Below are 18868 nucleotides of genomic sequence, written 5' to 3'. Positions count from 1 at the left end.
TGCATATCTTCTTCATTGAGACCATCTGTTCAGATCTCTTGTCCATTTTTTAACTGGGTTTCTTATATCCTTACTGTGAGTTTTAAGGGTTCTTTGTATATTTTGGATGATAGTTCGTTATTCAGTAACATATTTTGTAAATATTTTCTCTTCAGAGTGGATAAGAAATAAGATCCTGCTGTAGAACACAGGGAACTATATCCAGTCACTTGTGATGGAACATGATGGAGAATATTGTGAGAAAAAGTATATATATATATATGTATTAATGACTGGGTCACTTTGGTGAACAGTAGAAATTGACAGAACACTGTAAATCAACTATAATGGAAATAATAAAAAACATAAAATAAAATAATTAAAAATAATTAAAAATAAATTAATAAATTAATATTTTCTGCCAGTCAGTACTTGTCTTCTCATTCTCCTGACTTATCCCACTTTTTGATCATCAAGTTTATTTTGGAAAGAGACAAAAAAAAGAAAAATTTAAGAATAATAATAAAAAAGTATCTCCTAATGTATTACTTTTCTCATCTCACAGAGATAATGACTTCCCACATTTTCTCAAATATCCTAGGCCTGACATCACCATCTCCTAGCTTCTGGGGCACTTATAAAACTGCAATTTCTTTGCATTTTAGGTTATTCTACTGAGGAAATTTTAGGTTTCTTTGAAACTATCTTTTCATAAAAAATGTATGATGCAAATATTACATGTTTGTTGTTGAATTTAAGTGAGACCTTGCAAATGAACACAGAACACAGACTGATGTTAGAAAACTGGGGCTAATTCTTCACTTTGCACTCACTCGCAGAAGGATTCTTAAGCAAATCACTCAATATCTCCACACTCTATTTCCCTATTTAAATAGGAATTTAAATAAATGCTATGCCCACTTCAAATTGTACTGCACAAATATGTGCCTATCCTAAAGCTGTAAAGTGCCATCAAATTTTAATTATGATTATTACAAATATATAATCATGTGTCCTTAAAAATATTCTCTAGGTCAGCTGCCTTTGCATCATAACCCCTCTCACCAATATGTAAGATTTCTTCTGTCATGTTTGTTGGCCTGTGACTGGCAAGCAATTACAGTGAGTAATTCCATTTTAGGAGAAGATAATAAAACGTGATACCGTAACTACCCACAGAGCCTCAAAAGTATTTATGTTTCCTCTAATAACCTGGTACGGTGCTGTTAATCTTGACAAAGGCTGCCTGGCAGGTGCTGGGGAGCTGAATCTTCATATTCTCTCACTGTTTGCTGACTCTTCCACAGGGAAGAATCTAAGCTATTAAAATGCAATGGCCCTGCTCTGTTTTTAATTACATTTAGTTTATTAGGGGAACAATCAGATGCATAACAAATACTGGGAACAGACTTCCCCCCATTACCTCAATAAAGTCCTAGAACATTTCATCATTTACAAAATAAGTCATGGGGAGCCATTCCGTCACTTCTCTTCACCAAGAGAAGTTAAAACACAAATTAAGGGAGTAAGAGAAATGTGTCACTTTCATAGAGACCCAGTTCTTCCTTGATGGTTTCCTCTTAGATCCAGCTAAACTTTTTGTTGTAAAGCTCATCATCCTAAACTTTAGGTAAATAAGTAGATACCTGCCAGGTAAGTATTGAGATGGACACTCCAAACTTCTCTTTTCCATATCAAGAAGAGTCTCTCCATAAAACCATAAATGTGTAGCATATAATATTTCCTTTAGAAGAACTCTGCAGGCTGTAAGTTACTGATAAATATAATTCTCAGTTCTGGAGAAAATAGGCTGTGTTCCTTGGTTGACCAAATCAATCCAGTGCCTTTCAATATACAGCATTATAAAAGCTGTAATTTCATGCATTATTATGTGCAAATAGAATTTAAGAAAGCCTTTTATTTTATGTATAAAGAAAGGTATGTACCATAGAAGAAGAAGAATATATTTTCTACATTTATCATAAAGTTGTTTTCCAATCCCATTTGTGAACTGAGTCTATATTTTGGGCAAATGGCCATTATCATTAATCACCTAGAGCAGCCAGAACATGGCAGGGTGTGAAATGTAGATTGTCTTTTTTTCCTATTTTGAGAGTGGGATTGTGTTAAATTTCCAAACACTGTGTAGGACTATTGCAACACAGAACACCAATGCAAACAGGGCAAATGACTAAAGAAAGTATTAAGAGAACAGACCAAGTAGGAGTGCTTGATTTGAAAGTGTCAGCCATCGGGGTTATGTGCTTATTTTTGTTTTTGTTACTAATAAGTGTTATTCTGATAAATATTTAGTATCTCCTTAATCCCCATGAATTCCTTTTTAAAAAATAGTGAATGACTCCCTAATCAGTTAAGTTGCACTTGAAAGTGGGGAAAAAAAAAAAACCTATTACTTATGATGGATTTACTTCTATTTTCCAACTTCAGACAAAGTGAAAAAAAAGTTATTGCACATACTCAGATTTTTACTTAAATATGATTTCCTCTAGAATGTGTAGAAATGTTATATTTTTATTTACTTTATCTTCCTCCAGTCCTTTAGAATGACAGAAGTTGTGGTTCAGTGTGTATTTTCCACTGCTGTGGCTTGGGTCACTGCTGCTGTACATGTTCAGTCCCTGGCCCTGGAACTTCCACATGCCACAGGAACAGCCAAAAAAACAAACAAAAAAATAGAATGACAACAAAGGATAAGAAATTGAGATAAATAGAATATGTAAAAGAATGCATTTTCCATATATTTCAATTAGTCAAATCAATGCAAAGGAGTTTCCATTGTGGCTCAGTGGTTAATGAACCTGACTAGTATCCATGAGGGTATGTGTTCGATCTCTTGTCTCGGTCAGGGGGTTAAGGATCCAGCGTTGCCATAAGTTGTGACTTGGTTTGAAGATGCATCTAGGATCCAGCATTGCTGTGGCTGTGGTATACGACAGCAGCTGCAGCTCTGATTTGACCCCTAGCCTGGGAACCTCCGTATGCCACTAGTGCAGCCCTAAAAAGACTCCCCCCAAAAAAAATCAAATGCATAAATATTCCTGAAGCATGAATTCATAAATTTAATGAATATGTGCACAGCATCTAGCACATACAAGACACCGTATTAGCCACTGAAGATAAAACAGAAGAAAATAAAGTCCCATTACCTGTGGAGCTTATGGATGCCTAGAAAAGAAACAGAATGGAAGTTAATTATATTTTGATGACTGTTACAAAGAACAAATAAAAAGAACTATTGAAATTATAAAAGTCTGAGTGGAATGGGTAGGGACAGAGTTAAGGAAAGATTCTCCAAGGAAATTATGATTAAAATAAGACTTGAAAAATAAGCAGATTGCCCATGTGAAGGGAGATGGTGGGAAATGGGTTTTAGATTAGCATGTGAAGAAGGCCTAAGGGGATAAAGCACAGGGCATCTTGAGGTGCTGAGAGAAGGCAGTGTGTCTAGGGCTTCGGGTGAGGGGCACTGAGGCTGGAGAAGTAGGCAGTGGCAGAGCATACAAAGTTCTATGGGTCATGAGCACACAAAGCTCATTCAGTACTTTAATAAGGACAATGGAAAGCCATTAAAGGACTTTAAGAAGAAGGGTGACTCAAAATTTTAGAAAGATTACTCTGGCTTCATTATAGGGTACAGAGGGAGCCCAGAGTCATTATACAGATTTTTTCTAATAAAGACAGCAAAATTCCCCCAACACCATACAAATATCAGGTGATAACTTCATGAGGATAAATAAGCCTCAGCATTATGATTTTCTGAGAGTGATGCTACCTATATAACGTAATAATGGCTCTGACAGAGATCTTCAGTGAAAACAGAGATAAGTTCATAGGGTAGAAAATATTAATGAAACTTAAAAACAAGACTACTAGTTGTTAGAAGAGGGATTTAAAAAAAAAAAAACGGGAAAAGCCAAGAATAATCCGGATTTCACACTGAGGACTCAAGAGACATTAGATGAGCCATTAGAGCTGGTTTGGGGGAATCAGAGAATTTAGTCCTATGATTAACACAAAAGAAAAAAAGACGTTTCCTTGCCCTAATAAAATTAGTTAAAATCCCTAAATCTACATTCTAAAACAAAATAGAAATGATTTAAGTGATAAATGATATAATACTGATTTTATGAGTAATACAAACTCTGAGCTCAAGTGATCAGAAAGTAAATATTATGGAAATCATTTCACTTGAGCTGGGCTTTGATGAAATGGCTTTAAATTGAATGAAAGGGCAGTGGGCAGTTATATAAGTTCCTGTAGAAGAGGAGGAGTTATAAGAATGAACAGTCTTGGCAGATTCTGGATGGCCTTGCAAGCCAGAAATACAGGCTTGAGCTTATTAGTATGGCGTAGATATTATGGAATGATTGTAGCAAAATTTGATGTTCCTACTGATGGTAGTAAGTGATAGGCTAGAATTGACTGACAGAACATCAGATTGAAGCCAGAGAATGAAGACAGTGTGGCTGTGACACAATTTCAGGCATAAATCAACATAGCTCTGAACCACAGAGATGTTAGTGGAAATGCATGGGAAGAGTACACATTTTTTTAAATATATTGTGAATTATTTAAACAAACAGGTAAGAATACAGAATTGAGATAATGAGCATCTATGTACCCACTATCCAGCTTTATTAAATCTTACCAGTAGTTTTTATTTGTTTCCAATTTTTTTCAGAGACCATATATAACTGATATTCCCTGTTTGCCTTTTGGAAGAGATAACCACTATTTTTAATTGAGTTTTTCAATTGCATAAATTTATATATTTACTGCATATTTATATATGAGCTACAATTTAGACATTGGTTTTTATACTTTACATAAATGACAAAAAAACAGTATATACTATTTTACAACTTATTCTTTTCAATCAACAACATATATGACATTTAACCATGTCAACGAATGATGTTTGTTCCTTTTAAACACTGTATAGTTTTGTTCTAAAATCGATATGATTTAATATTTATATTCCTGAGAAGCATTTAGGATGTTTTTTTGCTATTTTTTTTTTTTTTTTTTTTTTTTTTTTTTTTGTTGTTTTGTATTCTTGGGCTTCCGGATATGAGTTCCAGGCTAGTTGATCAGCTGTAAGCTACGAGACACAACCAGATCCCCGTCTGCAACCACACTCATGCAATCGTTAACCACTGAACAACATGAACCGCCTCATTTCTATCGATTCTTAACTGCCCACCTCCATTCTCTATTAAACAGCCTCAACATTCTTGAATCTCCATATGCACAAGTTCTTATGCATTTTCTCCTACTTATAAAGTTGTTTATGGGTAAGGGATTTGTTCCAGGACCCTTTTGAATACCAAAGGCCACAGATGCTCAAGTCCCTTATATAAAATGCCATAGTATTTGCATATAACCTATACAGAACCTTCTGTATACTTTAAATCATTTCTAGAATGAGTAGAACACTAATACTATGTAAATGATATGTAAATAGCTGCCAATGTATGGAAAATTCAAGTTTTGCTTCATGGAACTTTCTGGAATTTTTTTTTTTTTTTTGGAGCATTTTCAATCTGCGGTTGGTTAAAGCCACTGATGCAGAACTTATGGATATAGAGGGCTGACTGTACACCAAGAAGTAGAATTTGATGGTGGTATGGTAAAAGCATCTTCACATTTATTAGCTATTGTTAATTTATTCTCCAAAATGGTATTTTCTATTTTCACCAACTGCATTACATATGTTAGTGGATTTCCATATCTGCGTCAAAGCTTTGCCAATTTAATAGACACAATAATATTTCTAATTTAAGTTTCATTTTCATGATTGCCAGGGTATAGGCCTATGTACCTATCACGCTTCCTCCTTTGAAAATTATTAGATATTTTGTGTTCTTTGCTTTCTGCTGTTTTCTTGATTTATAGGAAATTTTTACAACTAATATTTTGTTACTGTGTTGCAAAAATTACTGATTCCAAGGTTTATTTCTTCTAGTCTTTATGGTATCTTTTAGAGCATATATAAAAAATATGATCAAGTATTTATGTATTTTCTTTATTGTTTGCAATTTTTTTTTATCTTATTTAAGAAATCCAGGGAGTTCCCATCGTGGCGCAGCAGAAACGAATCCAACTAGGAACGATGAGGTGGTGGGTTCGATCCCTGGCCTCGCACAGTGGGTTAAGGATCCGGTGTTGCCATGAACTGCGGTGCAGGTTGCAGAAGCATCTCGAATCCCGCATTGCTGTGGCTGTGGTGTAGGCTGGCAGCTACAGCTCTGATTGGACCCCGGGCCTAGGAACCTCTAGATGCTGCAAGTGCAGCCCTGGAAAAAAAAAAAGAAAAGAAATCCTGTCTTATTTAGAGGTCTTACATTAGATTTAGTTGTACACATTTAGGATCTCAATCTACTTGAAAATCTTGTTGGTTTGTGATGTGAGAAAGACATGATTTTATTTTATTTTTCTATTTTCCTATCACTACATAAAGCAATTTATTATTGCCCGTTTTTTTGTAATGCCAGCTATGTTATATATAAGATCATCTTATATGTATGGGTCTCTTTGCAGATCCTTTATTTTGTGCTATTAGTGTATTTTTGTTAATTTCACCATTTTAAATATTATAGTTCTCTGGTAAGTCTAGATATCTGGCAGATCAAGCTCTTCCCATGTTATTCATCAAAATTACTGTGTCTGTTCTGCCTATTTCTTCTTACATGTGAATTTCATGGATTTCAATTTTTATTTGAAAATAAAAAGTTATAGCTCTTCTTTTACAACTATTTTTCTCCTTATATGTGTCATTTGTATTTTGAATGTAGCATGACAATAATATCTATATTTAGTAGTTCACTTTCATGCTTATTTTATTGTGGTTACTGATATATTGGACTTATTTCTACTGTCTCACTTTGTGTTTTCTTTTTATTTTACTTTATCTTTTCTTCTTTTAGTTGGGTCAATTTTTCAGCATTATTCTTTTATCCCCCTGTGGTAGTGAGACTCTAAGTTGGCCCCCTGTGATCCTCTTTTGTATTTATGTCTTTATACAATCACTTCTCCTTGATTTTCTGCTAATGAATAGAAAATAGAAGAAGTAATGTATGTCACTTCCAAGAATAGGTTATACAAAAAGTCTTCGGCTTATGTCTTGCAAGGGCTCTTTCATTCTTTTTGGAATGCTTACTTTGGGGAAGCCAGCTGCCATGTCATGAGGCAGCCCTGTGAAGAGGCCCAGGTGAGTACACTTGAAAGCAGACCTGAGGCCAGCTGACAGACATGAGAGTGAGCTGAGACACAAGTAAGACTCATCAAAGATGTGGTCAAATAGACTAAGGAGTGGAGACTACTGGCATAAAAATAGTTGACATAATAATGATCTTCGGGTGTGGGCAGGGTAGGAAGGAAAATGACAGAATATTTCAGATAGATATAGAACTGGGATATAAAAGACTCTTTGAAGAGAATGGGGGATACCAAGTGAGCAAGAATAGTAGAGGCAATCAGGCAATCCACACACAAAAGCAGGTTTAAAGTCAGGAAAGCTGGTAAGATACAGGGATTTAATATAAAAAGTTTAAGAACTTTCAACCCAAGAGAAAACATCTTGCTTCAGAGATGAAGAGGAAAGTTAGGGGATGTAAGACACAATACTGGGTATTATGGATCAAAAAGTTAAAGACATAGTCAAAATTATTTAGTTCTCTAAAGCCTTTATGCAAAGGCAGAAGATTTTGAGTATTATATACCTGAAAAAGCAACAGAATGTTTTTTTTTTTTTTTAAACCTAAATCACTTCCACAGATTTTGAAGTAACTTGAGGAAATTTACATGTTCTTAATAGTTTTATATATATATTGTCTTTTCTATGGCCACATCTATGGGATATGGATGTTCCCATGCTAGGGGTTAATCGGAGCTGTAGCCGCCGGCCTTCCCCAAAACCACAGTAATGTGGGATCAGAGCCGCGTCTGCGACCTATGCCACAGCTCACAGCAACGTCGGATCCTTAACCCACTGAGTGAGGCCAGAGATTGAACGCGCCACCTCATGGTTCCTAGTCAGATTCGTTAACCACTGAGCCATGACGGAACTCCCAATAATTATATTCTTAATTTGTTTTTTTAGAAAAGGCTCTGTGGAGAATTAGGAAATAAAAAAGACGTGCATTTATAGCCACAATTTTTTTGAAGGAAAGATTTGTTCTTTTTGAAAGAAATAATAAACTAAATAAACTAAATTATTTCTTGAAACAAAATTATGCAAACTAATATGTTTCACTGCTGCTAAAGTCAGCTAATCAATGAATGAAGGTAAAGAGAAAAACAGTGTATTTCTAAATTAGAATCTTGAATAAACCATTTTAAACCAATTATTTTAATTAAAAATTACAGTTTCCATTTAAATCATAAGTTTTCATAAACAAATGTCATGTTTTGCTTTAGTAGTATTCTTTTGTGACTTAGCCTATCCATTGTTTCTGTTAGGTTTGAATTCAGTCAATAGATTTTTTTTTTTTGATAATAGGATACATTCACATAGCATAAGTCTTTTCCTACACTAAAAAAATATATATTCTTCAAAATGGAAAGATATTTTTGTTTATAAATTTCATCATCTTTCATTTTAATTTAACTCTATCTTGGATGTGTGGGTATATGTGTGTGAATATTTGGCATGATTTCCACTGCCCAAGGGGATCATTCTGTACAATCAAAGCAAAGCAGACTAACACACCTGTCACATTAACAATGATGGTCTTTGGCTTAGTAGCAGAATAAACAATATGATGTCATGAAAATCACCTGACAATTCCCTCATAGTAAAAGGAATCGTGTTGACTCTTAAAAACCTGGAATGGAACATCCCTGACAAAAAGCCAACATTCTCCGTGCTCTTGGATAAGTCTAAAGACCTGTATTCACAGGATATTTGAATTCTTAATATAGCCTTAAAAAGACAACACTAACAATAGTTTTGCCATTTTTGCAATTTCCATTGGTTATGTGTAACATGGTAGATTATGTCATGTGCTGTGCCTTTTATCTCAAATATTTTTCCTATAACTTATTTACTTTATAATATTTATAAGATCCAGAATCATATTTTCAAATAAATAGTAAACTATACCTTTAGCTGTATAACATTTAGTAAAAAATGGTTTTGAATACAATAGTTCCATAAGCATAAGAAATTGTGTTGGTTTTATGATGTGTCCCCAAAACCTAAAATAATGACTGCCAAGAGGTAGATGCTTAAGAGGTATTTGTTGAGAGTTCTCATCATGGTGCAGTGGAAACGAATCTGACTAGCATCCATGAGGATGCAGGTTCTATCCCTGGCCTCGCTCAGTGGGTTAAGGATCTGGTGTTGCCATGAGCTGTGGTGTAGATCACAGCTGTGGCTGAAATCTGGCATTGCTGTGGCTGTGGCATAGGCCAGCGGCTACAGCTCAATTTGACTCCTAGCCTGGTAACCTCCATATACTGCGGGTGCACCCCTAAAAAAATAAAAAAAATAAAAAATAAAAAAAAAGAGAGAGAGAGGAGGAGAGGTGTTTGTTCGATGAATTGTATGGAAGACCGTTGACTAGTTGCTGGTGCTTAGTTATTATTTCTCTCAGATCCACAACCATCACTCAAAGACTGTACTATCGAATGTGTTTAAGTGGTATCTCGAAAATGCATAAAACTCTCCAAAACTCCAGCTCTTAACACTAATATAATGGTGTAGCCTATGTGTGTCTAACACTACAAAAATGTGTCATACTTATGTTGTGAGGATGAAACTGTATTGTCATTTGTTGTACAAGGAAAATGGTGTCCCCTAATAGCCCAAGAGACCATGCCCAGCCCCACAGTTTAGCATAATGGTGAGAATTCCTCATTGTTCACCTTAATCAGCACCCCTTGGGTAGGCAGGGAATATTTTAACTGTGTATTTATACTCACTTAGCCAAAGGCAAGCACAGGAAATGTGTTAATGTAACCTGCAATTTGACCTAGATGATCTGTGTTTAAACACATAAAGACAATGACTTACATGGAGTTTTGTGGTCTATAAAAATCTTCACTTAACCATTCATTCAGAGAAATGCCATTTTAGGGGTGTTAATTTTCATATCTAAACTAAAATGTAAAAATTTCCATTACTAAATTAAAAATGTAAACATTTTTAAATACAGAAGGAACTCCTATATACTTAGCATTTTGCAATGTATATGGCCCTCTGTACTTAATGATATCTATCATCTTACCTAGCTGTCTATATATCTATACTAGAGAGAAACAGACAGGTAAATAGAGATAGACAGGGATGCGGAGGTAGAGACAGAGAGACTCCACCTACTTAAGTGTATTTTCCAAAGGTTGAAACAGTTTTCCTCTGGTCACTAGTTAACCCATCAAAGGAGCAAGTATTCAGAGATGAAATGAAAATCATACACTGACAAAGAGTTCTCTAACTGGTGACAGACATAGAGTGACTATAAGATTACATGCATTTATGAATGTTTATGTACTCAATCAAAGGTGTAAACATCTTAGGAAGGGCAAACATAGCCCTTGGTTAAAGAACTCAAAGTAATCAAAATCTTAATGAAACTTGAGAGAAGCCATCAATTTGACTACAGACTGAAATGAAATTCGGTGACAACAAAGAACAGAGATGACTAAGGAAAGAGAAAGATTGGAAATAGGAAGAGGAGCAAAACTCAGGAGGCCTAATCAGATTCCATTCCCAAATGTGAGTGATCAGCAACACGCTAGTCAGCACGGAATGACATTGCATCAGAAATGTATTACAACTGCTAGCACAGTGGAGCTGGAGTCCCTCCTCCTAGAGCAGAGACCTCATGTCATCTGATGCTAATACTCCTTTTCAGAGCCAAAAGAAGGTGGTTCCTGGAGATTTCACCCTTTCAATAGCTGTCTATATGTAGCAGCTGCAGACCTCTGGCAGAATCTGCTTATACTTTCTGAGACCTGTATTTAGCCATGGACAATTACATGTTATCCTTTGAAGAGTTTGATGTTCATACTCACTTTTCATTATGCTTGAAAATGAGGATCGTCATTGTGATTACATATACATGAATAATTAACTATGCTTTTAATAAATAGCAGTTATTTAAAGTAAATACCTCTTTCCTAATAAGAGACTTTAAGCAAGAAAATTTAAGATATTACTGAGTTGCCTTTAATCTAAGCATGGAAAAGGCATAGCAGACTTGATAAACATTAATTAGCAACAACGATCATAAGGTATTAGCCTCATCAGTTCTGCAGAAAATGAGTCACTCCCGTGTAGTAGGGCCAGTGGAATTGGGACCTGTTTTTCTGACTTCTTATGGGAGTGGGTCCCCCTTTTATGGGAGAGGGTATCTATTCCCATAAGATCCTATAATTTCGACCTTAAGAACATATCTAGAGGAAATATCAGTGAAGCAAGCAAATGTGTGCAGGTAAACATTCCAATGTTGTTTGTAATAGAAAAATATGGACATTAAATGGGTTTCCTTTAAACAAAAGAAATGTGATAAAAATACGTTGTTGTACATCCATATTACAGATGCAGTCACAAAAAAAGTTTTCAAAAATTGGTAATGACATAGGAAAATATGCATAAGATTAAGTGAAAAATTTAATGTAGAGTATAATGTTAATGTTGTAAAAATATACATGTGTCTGTGATAAAATGAAATGCATCTTTAATAAAAACCTTAATATTTTTTGAAAATGCAATGTTATTTTTTTTCTAGGAAATCCACTTGAATGAGCACTTTAGTTTCATGAATGTTAAACAAGTCTCCAGTCATTACCCTGAAGAAATGTGGGAAGACAATATTTACCTGACTGTGAATGGTAATATTTATGCTGAGAATGTATTGCAAATCATGTACATTTTTTTAGCAGCTTTGTCTTTAACTGCTTTTCTTGCCTCCTTGGTAAAAAATGTTCTTTGCTGTTTAAAGATTTTGAATACTCAGTGCCTGGGTATTCTGTTTATTCTCCTGGAATGAGTGTGTGTGTGTGTGTGTGTGTGTGTGTGTGTGTGTGTATGGGAATATTGCACATATCTTTGTTTAAAGTTACTCATAAAAAAAAGTTGGAATGGGGATTTTGAAAACCAGAGCAAATATATAAAGATATGCAAGAATAACTATGCCATGCTAAAGATAAATCTAACTAAAAAAAAATTACACTAGGTGCTGGGCCCTATAAATATTCAGCTTTTATCTAAAACTAGATATCTTAACACATACAAGTGTTAGGTAGAGTCTTTTGCTTGTCCTATCTGTTCAGAGAACTAAGATCCAACCACATGTACAAGAGAAGTTCCCCTTAAAGAGGGTTTTTGTTTTGTTTGGCTTGGCTGCTCCCTCAGCATGTGGAAATTCCTGGGCTAGGAATCAAATCTGGGCCACAGCAGCAACCCAAGCCTCTGCAGTTACAACACTGGATCCTTAACCTGTGGTACCACATGGGAACTGCTAAAAAGGAGTTTTACTTACCCTATTTATAGATCATTTTAGAATATGACAAATCCTACATAAATTTAAAGTTGTAAAGATAAACCTTGGGCAGTGAGAAAAAAAAATTCCTGTTTTCTGAGAGATTTCTGGGCTTTGGACAGACATTCAGGGGGAGTGGCCAACAGGAACTAGGCAGGGAGGCATCTGACCTAGGTATTCTTTGTCTTAAGTCTGTAGACGCCAAGGGTAGCCAAATGTAATAGGACATAATAAATTATTCTACTGACATGTATTCTTTTTTTTTTTTTTTTTTTTTTGTCTTTTTGCTATTTCTTTGGGCCGCTTCTGCGGCATATGGAGGTTCCCAGGCTAGGGGTCGAATTGGAGCTGTAGCCACTGGCCTACGCCAGAGCCACAGCAACGCAGGATCCGAGCCGCATCTGCAACCTACACCACAGCTCACGGCAACCCCGGATCATTAACCCACTGAGCAAGGGCAGGGACCGAACCCGCAACCTCATGGTTCCTAGTCGGATTCGTTAACCACTGCGCCACGTCGGGAACTCCAGACATGTATTCTTGAACCTACATGGAGATTTTTTTATGTATCAAGTCACTACAGTGCCGTAGAAATTCAGTAAAGGGTCTGTCCAACTCTTGGGCCAGAGAGGCTCCCTTTCTCAAGGCCAGTCATATTTAGCAGAAGAGTCAAAGAGATAAAGAGATGGGATTTTAGGCAGTCCTTCAGGTTTCCAATCTAAAAAGGCAGCTAAAATATCACATCACATGTAATGAGATAGAGAAAAATACAATTAATCAGAACTCTTTTAGGTAGAAAGTAATATTTTGATAAGTCACTAGTTTTGAATTTAAAACCCACAAGAAACTTGTGTAGCAATGGAATGCTAAGCTACCTTTTAAAGATGATATTATAGGTAATTTGGGTACAGAGGTGTGAACTTCTAGAGCCAGCACTAAAACACTTGGAACAGCACGTACAGTCACCTTCCCTAGCAGTGCTCAGCCTCTTCTCTACATAATTAAAGATACTCAGAAATGATCACCTGGCATCAGATCACTAGCCTTCTTGGGATGCCCAACCCTGGGGCTGCCCCAGACAGCTATATGCAGGGTCTGGCTCTGGGAAGCCAGAATGGGCCCAGATCCGAAGTTCAAAATCTGCACTCAAAGGAGTGTAAAGAAGAAACTGGAACTGAAGAAGTATAGTAGCCATCCACAGGGGATTGGGTTCAGGACTCAATATCTTTTGATACTCAAGTCCTTTGTATGAAATGCATGGTATTAGCATATAACCTATGCATATCCTCCTGTGTACTTTAAATCATCTCTAGATGACATATAATGCCTAGTACAATGTAAATGCTATGTAAGTTATTGCCAGGAAGCGGCGAATTCAAATTTTGATTTTTAGAACTTTCTGGATTTTTTTCTAAATATTTTATATTCCCAGTTGGTTGAATCCACGAATGAACTCTCAGAAGGCAGAGATTTGGGTTTGGTTTTGTTTTATTGTTAAATTCCTTGTGACTAAGAGTGCTCTGCACATACTAGGTGCTGATTGTTATTTATTGAGGATATGAAAGTAACTTCATTTATATTCGTGTGCTAGAAGTAGTCAGACAATTGGGCTTAATATATAAATGAATATACATATATATGTCCAATTGTACTACACATCTCTGTACAGCAGTACAAGGAAATTTGCTAAAATATTAACATTTTCATTCCTGGTTCAAGCCACTGCAAGTCATGATTTTGTTCCCTTTTTCATATTTTTGTACATTTGTAATTTTACCTATTTGAATTAATCAAAGAATGCTACAAGAAATTCAATTCAAAATCCATAGAAATACATCCCAATATAAACAAAAATACTTAATAATTAGCAGATTATTATCACAAATGTCTTATGTTTAAAAAACACTCAATTATCTCAAACCCTGTTCCATGTTTCATAAACACAGGTCTTTTACGTGTACAATTTACCAAGTTCCCTATCAGAAAGGAGCATTGCTAAAAGCAGAGATCAAAAAGCTGATGGGGGAAAAAGAGCATTTATTTTTTCCCCTACCCTACAGAGTGGAAGTTAAAAACAAATAATGGCCAAAGTACTCTAACTGAGGCTAAGGCCCTGTAAGTGATGCATTTCCCTCCAGACAGCAATAGGATGCCCCTTGAGAATCTCTGTCTTTGTCTTAACCTATGTTCTAAAGTAAGCAACCACACTGCTAGTAAACATAGTCCTTTTTTCATTGCTCTACTTTCAGCTAGGAATAACTTCATAATTACGGCTTGAAAATAATTTTATCTTCCTAAGTAGAATCTGTGTATTTTGCTCTGATATTCTATCTATTGACATAAAATTGTCCTAACTTTCTTTTCTCATAAAGTCTCTCCTCATGTACTGATCAAAAGTCTTTCCACAGGGAAGAACAAAGAGATCTATGCAGATTGGCCATTTTAATGAAAAGGCCTTTTATTCCCTAGTCTGCTTCAGCTTTGATATCTTTCACAAATGAGCTAAAGGGCAATAAAATGTCAAAAGAAAGGAGGACAAATACCTTCCAGGATTAATGGCTGTTTCACCTCCCTCCAGACATGCATCTTTTTTAGGAAGGCAGGAGGAGTACGCTTGAGGAGTTTAGAGAAACTGAGCAAACATCAGGGTTGCTTTCATGTGTTCTCATTACAAATTAATAAAGTATTGGGAAAGGCACTCATCACAGCAATTTCTATGGCTCTAGTTTCTGAATTCTTCAACTGGAAACACTTGACAGAGAAGTGATTTCTGAAAGATGCCCAAGACTTTCATTGAAACAAACTTACTTTATGGCATATCTCTAATTAAGGATCAGCAATTCACAAGCACAGTTAAAAGGGGACAGGTAAATTCCCCAACCCTAAATTCTTCCCCCTGAGGTCCTTTTTTTTTTCAGTGTCTTCATCCAGCAAATATGCATTGATTGCCCATGCCAAGATGGGCACTGGATCTTCAGTTGACAAGGGAGAAGAGGTTTATACTCTAGTGTTGAATACCTTCGATGGAATAAATAAAAAAATGAAAGTAAACACACAAGTGGAAAATGAAGGGAGACTGGATTCGGGACCCTAGAGATCACAGGATGCCATAGGTGGAATGGAGAAGAGCAGCAGGGGTGTGGTTGGTCCGTCCGGCTGTTCTAAGATGACGACTTTCATGACAAAGTACAGGATGGTAGGGGGTGGAAGTGGCCAGGAGGAAAGCATTAAGAGTGGGATCATTCAAAGATGAATAGTCTTTTGAATATTTTACTAGAAAATGTGCTTAAATATCATACATTACATTCACCTGTGTATGGGTGTAATCAGTGCATCTTCATAGCCATTCTCTGGATACTTTCAGGAGAATTTTACAGGGTAAGAGGAGCATAAAGGAGTGATTTAAGTTACAGGTTTGTATCCACCTCCACCCTCACTAAAGGTCCAATATCAATGTGATGTGTGATTTTTTTTCAGTCCTCAGAAATAAGATCGTCAAGTCAAGACCAGAGTCAAGCAGATGTTTCCCAAATTAGGTCTGTATTGCAGGTATTCCTCTGGCAGTTGTTTGTTCTCTGTTGTGCATAACAATGCCCTTGATATGCCTCCGAAAGCCTGAAGTGCTGTATCCTATTCCCACAGATGTGAATTCTTGAGTTTCAGTGTGGGATCCTAGAAAGTGCCTTCTTGGGTGATTCTGATACTGATAGTGAAGGGATTGTATCTTGAGAAAAGCAACTCTCAAAATTTCAGCAATGTGGCCTAGATTTTGCCTAAGACTTGACATCATAGGTGGTTTAGCCTAAAATTGAGGTGGGTAGCACAGCCCTATACTCTCCTGTCCCAAAGCCACTGCTAATGCACAAGTACTTCTGTATGTATTGGAGAAGCTTTTTTTCCACAAAGGTAGAGGTTTACAAAAAGCCTCCTTTCCTCTAGCAGAAATAGCTCTGAACCAGGGTTCACAGTTTGCCTACAGGAGAATGGACTGGATTTCAGCTGCACTGACCTGCTAGACTAGGTTGGGCTTTTCAACCCCAAGCCTACCCAGATACAGGCTGCAGTCCTGCCACAATCACAGAGCAAGTAACTCAAAATCAAAATGGGCATCTAAACCAAGACTGCCAAGTATTTTACTTAAGATGGAATTAATCATTTGCAAAGATTCTTGTCTTTTTTTTTCTCCTATTGCTCAGTGCCCACAGCTAATTTTACCGGTTTTGGGTTGATGTTTTATTTGGCAATGTAATTTATAAAATAGGAGAGATACATGGTAGAGATATTCTATATATTCTACTGGTTTCACTAAACTCAATCCAGGAAATTCTCAGCTCTTTGCTAACATCTTTTGCAGGTTCTTTCTTCACCAGCCAACTTCACATTCTTTAAGATTCTGTCCAAATCCCCTTTCTTTTATCTCTCTACATTTTCCCCTGGATAATCTATCCGTATCTATGACTATAAGCACCATCACTAATAATCTAGAGATTTGTAACTTAGAATCTGCTGTGAATTCTAGACCTCTTAGATGTTTGCATTTGAATGTATCGAGAAGAGCATGTCCAAAAATAAATTACTGACCCATCTCTTTCAAATCTGTACCTATTTTCTAATCTATGTGCCCAATTAAAGCTGAAATCTGGGCAACATTCTTGATTTTTTTCCCTCCTGTTAGAGCTGAAAATCTAAATAGAAACTGGTGATGCAACCCAAAGGTTAGCAAAAGAGCCAAGGGATGATATGGTGTTACAAGGGACTGGAGCCTTGGAGCATCTGGCAGAATCTGTAACCAAAACAAGCCAATCTGGAGTCAGTTAAGCCACGGGCAAAATGCTACACCTGCAGAAATGTTCTTTCTTCCAAACTCCAACTAGTGTCTTATGTCTGCAAGCCACATACAGCACAGAAACACAGTCTGAAGTGCAGAATGGAAAAGGAAAAAGATGAACAATGGGTCTGAGGGCACAATTGCCAAAACAAAAAAATACTGCTAAAAATTTACCACTTTCCTACAAGCCGTCTGTTTTACTTCTCAGGTTTATAACATGTACCCATTCAATTTGTGCTCCATATAGCTGCCAGAGTAATTCTTTCTCAAATATAAATTGGAACTATTTCAAATGTAACTGTTTACCTTCACTCCTTTCTCACCTGCTTAAAGCACATCAGTGACTTCTCGTTGTACTTCAAATTGCAAACACTTAACCATGGCCTGTAAGGCCCCCTAATCTAGGTCCTACTGATCATTTCAAACTCATCTCTGACCCCTATCCATCTCACGCATTCCATTCCACAGATGCTAACCTCCTTTTAGCCTCTGGAACATGCCAAGCTCTTTTCATCCTTAAGGCCATGGAAGACTTGCTTAGTTACTGAATGGCTGCCTCTTCTTATTTTCCAAAGCTGATATAGTGCCACTGCCTTAGGTGGCATGGCTGGATAACTGCATCTAAGTAGCACATGCCCCACCAACATTTCTATTTTATTCATAGGTCTTTTCTCAGTTTATATTTTTGTGTTTCTTTATTTGTTCCCATTTTCCACCATTATTTAGGTACCAAGAGATAAAGAACAGAGAGCATGTCAATTTCTATTTTGCTATACCAGAATATAGCAGAGTATTTCGTACATTATCAATATTCAAAATGATTACTGAATAAAGGAATGAATATATGTATCCAGAGAGGACTTGATCATGAATTGGAAGTTAGATATATTAAGAGAAAGTGTAACTATAAAATAAGAAAAAATCTGAACGGATGCCTAGTATTTTTTCTAAATAATCATTATTATAGAACATGGCAATTATAGTACTAAGGATATTGATTAAGTTTATCAAATACCCACCATGGAAGAAAAAATTTCCTGGTCGTGTTAGAGAAATCCAATAACCATATGTACTTGCAGCGGTTGTAATGAGTCATAGTTTTTGGTTTGTTTTTACTTCCAGTAGAGCAGTGTTTCTGAAGATTCCAACTAAGTCTAAGGTAGATTTGAGATTTTCTATTTTTAACAAGCTTCCAGGTGATTCCCAAGCTACTGGTCCAGAAACCACATTTTTTTGTAGCAAGAGAACCATCAAGTTGATGAATTAGACTTACATGAATGTTTTCCAATGTCTACACCTTTTAGCTTCTCTGCATTCTGAGCTGGAAAGTAGAAAGAAACTACAAAATCAATAAGATGCAATGTTCAATTAGTCTAATAAGTCTCTTGGCCACATTTAGTTCATCTAAAATTATGGTCTCAACCTCTATTTACTTTACAATAGCATTTCCCTAACAGATTTTGTAGCTCAAATTTCCATCATTAAAACATTAACTAACTCATGTTTGAGAACTAGCAATTAATGTATAAATCAATAATGGTAACCTTCATTTGTA

General features: G+C 36.1%; 1 long non-coding RNA gene across 3 annotated transcripts in view; it reads right to left on the bottom strand.

Moving 5' to 3' along the window:
* The window catches only part of LOC106506349, a 333193-nt gene that overhangs the window by 212090 nt on the left and 102235 nt on the right, over positions 1 to 18868 (bottom strand). Inside the window, exon 3 of one of the 3 annotated variants that reach the window (XR_002339160.1) lies at positions 13573 to 17268. The exons of the other annotated variants lie outside the window; for them this stretch is intronic. This is a non-coding gene — a long non-coding RNA (uncharacterized LOC106506349). Of the gene's footprint in view, positions 1 to 13572; positions 17269 to 18868 lie in introns of those variants that run through there. 3 annotated transcript variants of the gene reach the window in all.

Source organism: Sus scrofa, chromosome 15 (assembly GCF_000003025.6).
Source record: "Sus scrofa isolate TJ Tabasco breed Duroc chromosome 15, Sscrofa11.1, whole genome shotgun sequence".
Taxonomy (NCBI): domain Eukaryota; kingdom Metazoa; phylum Chordata; class Mammalia; order Artiodactyla; family Suidae; genus Sus; species Sus scrofa.
This window is presented reverse-complemented; position numbering and strand designations above follow the sequence as displayed.